Source organism: Cicer arietinum, chromosome 8 (genome assembly GCF_000331145.2).
Source record: "Cicer arietinum cultivar CDC Frontier isolate Library 1 chromosome 8, Cicar.CDCFrontier_v2.0, whole genome shotgun sequence".
Taxonomy (NCBI): Eukaryota; Viridiplantae; Streptophyta; class Magnoliopsida; order Fabales; family Fabaceae; genus Cicer; species Cicer arietinum.
Genome location: NC_021167.2, coordinates 5,071,681 through 5,077,571, shown reverse-complemented (window position 1 = coordinate 5,077,571; position 5,891 = coordinate 5,071,681). Strand labels below are relative to the sequence as shown.

The 5,891-nt window shown below is 26.4% G+C and overlaps 1 long non-coding RNA gene across 1 annotated transcript; it reads right to left on the bottom strand.

Moving 5' to 3' along the window:
• Positions 1 to 2,044: 2,044 nt before the first annotated feature.
• LOC101506923 (uncharacterized) lies at positions 2,045 to 3,596 on the bottom strand. The gene is made up of 3 exons (XR_001144559.3): positions 3,419 to 3,596; positions 3,290 to 3,325; positions 2,045 to 3,194 (listed from the first exon to the last, which is right to left on the bottom strand). It is a non-coding gene; the product is annotated as an uncharacterized lncRNA (long non-coding RNA).
• Positions 3,597 to 5,891: the final 2,295 nt, after the last annotated feature.

Below are 5,891 nucleotides of genomic sequence, written 5' to 3'. Positions count from 1 at the left end.
CTCTCTTCCGAATTGAGCTACAAATCTATTACGAGGTTCGAAATATGATATAGAAACGATAATATGTTCATGATATAAAACATCTATTTTTCTTACAACACTATGGGAAATTATGAGAAGCTAGCTTGTTCTAATTTGATTCTTCTCAAAGATAAGAACTATTAGTAGTGGACAATATTCAAAAAATATTATTTGATTGCGATTTTTCAAAGAATTTTTCGACCAGCTACGTGGTTCGGGTACAGGAAATTACAAAACATAGCAGTTCATGTAATACTCAAAATTAAATTAAATTAATCTGAAATTTCACCATTAAAATACGGGGGACAACCTCCACTAATGCCAATAAAAACTTCGAAGGGGTTGGTAAAGATACGTTAGACACCAAGTAATTGAGAAATGTACTACCTATAGATTTATCTTTCTGAATGTCTAAAAATCCAATTCCACCAAGAAAAAATCGGGTGTGAATATTTGATTTTGAAGCAGTGATTGACAATAGATTGTCTTATAAAAATATTGTAAAACTCAGGGAACACATTAACTTCCACAGAAGAGCAAATAAAATATAACAACTGAAATAGTTCTACATAGACATATTTTGTACTAAATGCAGTATCTAAATCAACAAAATGATAATACTAAGTAATAAAAATTTATAACTACAGGGAAACAACAATAGATAGCACGTGTTGTGAAACACTATTTAAGAGATATATACTCAAAAACGAAGAAAAGCAAATTTATTATTTAACAAAGAACATAAAATTAATGACACTAAACACCAAATTGTTAAGACTTAAATCATCAAAACAGTTGTTGAATACCATTTTACAAAAATAATAGCTCATAAATACTATATGTTTAAAACCCAACACTATAAATAAAGATATATTTTAAGTGCAATAATTTCTAAATAAATAATGACTTATAATGGTAAAACTAGTAACATTTACGGTTTTCGAAAAAATTGAAAATTTATTGGAGAATATTTTTATTCAATACAATTTTTATAGTATAAAAAAGAAAGGAAAAATAGCTCTGAACAACCATTTTAAACCCTTATTATCCTATTAAATTTAAGACAACCACTAAAATCCACTGCCTAATTATGAACCACACATCTCTCCATTGTTTAAAATTATTCGTCTTACGTAGAAGGCAGAAATTTATTTATAAAATTTTATTTACTCATTTTGATAGAAGAGATATATCGTAAACATAAATTCAAATGAAGACATACTATTCGATTATCAAAATATAGGTTGAAAATTTAGTTTAAATCAGAAATTCAAAAATTTATAACAATCAATCAGATCTAAGTTGAAAATTGATTCAATCAGAAATTTAAACTAGGAATCCCATACTTAGCAAAACATCAGGATATAAATAAATAATATTTAAATAAAAAACTAAAAGATAATATCAAAGTTATTCAATGCATCACAACTGGAATGATACGGTAAAATTAAATTTTAAAGTAAATGGAATAATATATAAACCAATTATCATTGAATCCCAGATCCAGAATAAGAAAAAGACGAAATCAAATAATCAACTAAATGAAATTCAATCCTGCACATGAATCTGAGACGACTCCTAGTTCTAGAGCAAACCATAGAATTATTTACTAGTCATCCGAGGCTTCACAACATTGAATCAAAAAATTGAGCTTAAAAAAAATCAACACTAATAATATATAACCATAATGTAACAGCCGAAAAAAATGCATAACTAAATTACTGATTAATAAATTACTAATTAATTAATGAATAATACACATGACCTATAATTGTTTATCAGCATAAATGAGAGAGCCGAGGTCATCTTCACCTTAATAAATGGCGAGTCTTTGAATGGGAGTATTAATAGGCAATCCTAGATCCACAGCATCGCATCAATCCACACTGCAGTTTCTTTGAGATGTCGTCGAGCTCTTGGACTAAATGAATACAACGACCAAGACCACCGAAGTATCCACAACTATATCGATCAATATATACAGATTTCTCCCTGAGAACATATGGTCCAACAAGATCGTCGCTTCGGCAACAGGTCTATAATTATCATTTTAGTTTACAAATAACGACACAGCCAAAGCTGTGACTCCAATTTATATTTACATTTAAGAAAATATATGAAAACAATAGATCTCATGAAGTATGTCTCCTCTACACTATTACAAAATACTTCTTTTAAATGTTCCACTTCTAATCTAAATATATGAAAATATAAAAAATTTACACAATTATAGACAAGGCGGCGGAAACACTTAGGAATGACATTGAATGGTTAAACTTAATTTAATTTATTTTAATTTACGGATAACGACGGGTGTGAGCATGGAGAAAGTTGCTTATGAATAAAACAATAATGTTGTATGATACATTCGCAAATAAAATTTACAATATATAAGTTAAAAATACTTGAACTGAAGCTTTTCAAATTAGTTAAATAAATTTCAAAATAATTAAATTAAAAGATTTATTAAAATTAACTATTTCACCATTTCAAATTGATTTTAATTGCGTAATTAATTAAATGAAAATATTTAAAAGGATGAAACGATTCCAGATCTTACTGAAAATTTATTAGACAATACCTCGTTAGGAAGTGGAGCAAATCTTCAATGAATCCGTTCCGTGCAGAGAGTTGTGCTACGTATCGTTGCTATGTTTTGTTGCTATGTATTGTAGATATCGATTGTTGAGCGAGACAAGTAAAATAAAGAGACATAAGGGAAAGAAGCAAGGCACACACCACACGAGAGCAGATCCCGGGCAAAACCCCGTGCGATCTCTCTCAAAAACCAATAAATCTTTTTTTATTATTATTTTTTGACCTGCCAAGCAAGCGCACCTGACATGGCAAAGGTCGGATGACAAGATCGCCCAGGACTCAATCCTCGAAACGCTCAGCGAATCGAGGCATAAAATCCTGATATATCCTACATCCATTATAATCCCCCCGCATAGCTCCCAATCATCATCATATACATAATTACAAAATCGAAGATCTGCATCTGCATCATGTATACAAGAAGTTTCTGGAAGACATCAATCTTGATCAATTCTTCATAACAGCATCTTGTTTATAGGTAGAATCAAAGGCTGAAGCATCAGAATTATCACGAAATCGGCAACATCATAATTAAGAACCGGATCTACGATCTGTTCAGCGCTTCGCCGTCAAACCTGCAAAAAATATCTCGAGAACCTTGATTTAGGACAGAACAATCGACTTTCTATGAAACAGATCCCACAAACAAAGACTAACGCGAAGATCACACCTCTGGACAGTAGATCTGGCGCACGAAGTCTCAGATCTACGAAAGAAGAATATCATAACATGAGAATGACAATTAACGATTAACAAAACATAAACGAATCAAGCAAAAACAATCGAAAGCGGTTGATACCTGAACGAAACCACCATCGGGATGTAGATCTCCATCGGATCTATACAGATCTTATAGAGAAAAACGTTTAACTAGAAAGAGGAGAACAAGATCTGTAACCAAAGGCGAGAAGAACGAGATCTCAAACTGAAGACGAGACGAAAAGGGCGTGAAACCCTAGACGCTATTGAATGAGATAGGAATAAGGATCTCAAGCGTTTCTTTTATAATGGATTTTCGTAGAATGGACGGCTGAGATTCCTTGTGTTAACGGTGAGGATTTTTGATGACGTGTGTCGTTAGGTGCGGCACGTTTAATGGTATTGGAAGTATTTTATTTTTTATTTAAAAAAACAATAAAATTGAGGGGTACTTCAGTAAAATGATATGTTGTCATGGCGGTTTCGCGTGTACAGCTACAAATACGGCATCATGCGTTGGCCATTGAATAATTCAACCTTGCGTGGGTTTCACGTGAATCGTGTTGAAAGATTCTATCTTATTTTGAAAGTTATATTTGTGTCTAATTTTTAAAAATAAATAAATAATTTTATTGATTTTAAAAATATAATTTAACAAAAAATGAGTTTTATTTAAATATTTTTATTAACTATAATTAATAAAAAATAATAGTAAATTAAGATAAAAGATTAATAATATCTTAATAGAAATAAATAAACAATATTACATTAATAATAAATAATTTGAAACATAAAAAGATAATTAATAAAATATTTATTACGATAGATGAATAATATTTCTTCTTGAAAAAATATAACGATCGACTAGGACTTTTTATGTTTTTATAATGACAAGAATTTTTTATTAAAATAATTGACTACTACATTGTATTATGATATACTAATAATAATAAAAAAAAATCATCTCACAGTCTTTTATAAAAAAGTAATAATTATATTCTATAGAATGTTCTTCTTAGAGAAGTAATAATTATATTTTATTAAAATAATAATTTATTAAAAGAATAAAATATAAATTAATAAAATAATATTGCGTGAAAATAACTAAAATTTACATTTCACACTGTTTTATAAAGAAGTAATAATTCTATTCCACGAGGATAATAAATTATTAAAAGAAATATATAATTAATAATATAGTATTGCGTGTTTGGTGGCATTAAAAGTACTAAAATTGATTAAGATTTCTTATAATTAAGACTTTAAAATAACTTTTTTGATTAACTTTTTTTTCAATTGTACTACAAATAATAGCATTAAAAGTAAAAAAATTATTTTGTATTCAATAAAATAAATATATTTATGTATATTTAAGATCTTAAGAGAAATATTTATTGTCGCACATATTCAAACTAAAATAAAGTATAATGTTAAGAAGTCAAAAAACAAAAAAGATGTTGTTATTTAATAAAAAAAATTCCAAAAACAAAAAAATTGTAGTTAATTGTCAACAATATTTGTTACTAACTGTCAATAATATTTTTTTAACTAATTATCAATAACATCAAATATATAAATATCAATTACTTAACATATAAAAAATTCACTTATATTTGGTGGAAAAATATAAATACTACTCTAGTTTTCTTAGATAAAAATAATAAGTTTTAAAATATTGAATGAACATAAATAAATATATTTGTACTTTAAAAATTATATTCATACAAACTTGTCCTATGAATAAATTCTGTTATTTAATTAACAGTTTTAAAATAATTATTATAATATATAAATTTAAATATATTTGTATGTCTAATAAATTATTAATCTTTTTGTGTATTGCAAACAAAAAATCAAAGGTAAAAAATAACGAATCAAAAGGTCAAATTTACCTAAAAAATTATAAATAATATTTCTTAAAAATGACGAGAATTAAACTTTAAAATTTTTTAAAACAATATATAGAAATAATGTATATGATATATAATTTTTTTTACGAAAAATCGTGAACTTTAAAACTTCAAATTAATAAAAAAACAATCGAATATTAAAATAACGGATTGAAATAGTTAATTAATTAAAAAATGACACATGTGATTTATTCACTTTCGTTACTATTTTTAATGGTAATAATATTTTTTAAAATAAATAAAATATTATTAATTTAATTATCAAAATGGTTTTGATTAATTTGATGCAACCAACTCTTATAGGAATTTGATTGTTTGCAACTACAAATCTAACACATTTGTCACCACAATAACCGTTGGATTATTTTATATGTTAAATAGCACATGTGATCTCTTAACTTAATTTCAGTTAACGTTTTAGTTATTTATTTATTTTTTCTGATTTAGTAATTTATCTCTAACAACATCAAATAAATAATGAAAATATGAATTTATTTGAAGATTTGCATTACGAATTTCATAAAATTTGTATTATATTGAAGAATATAATTAATTTTATGAGTTTGGTTTGAAAATTTTGATGAATTTTTATAAAAAAAAGAATAACATTGTTGACATTTTAAAATATAAAATATCAAATTGTCACTTAAAATTTAAATAAAT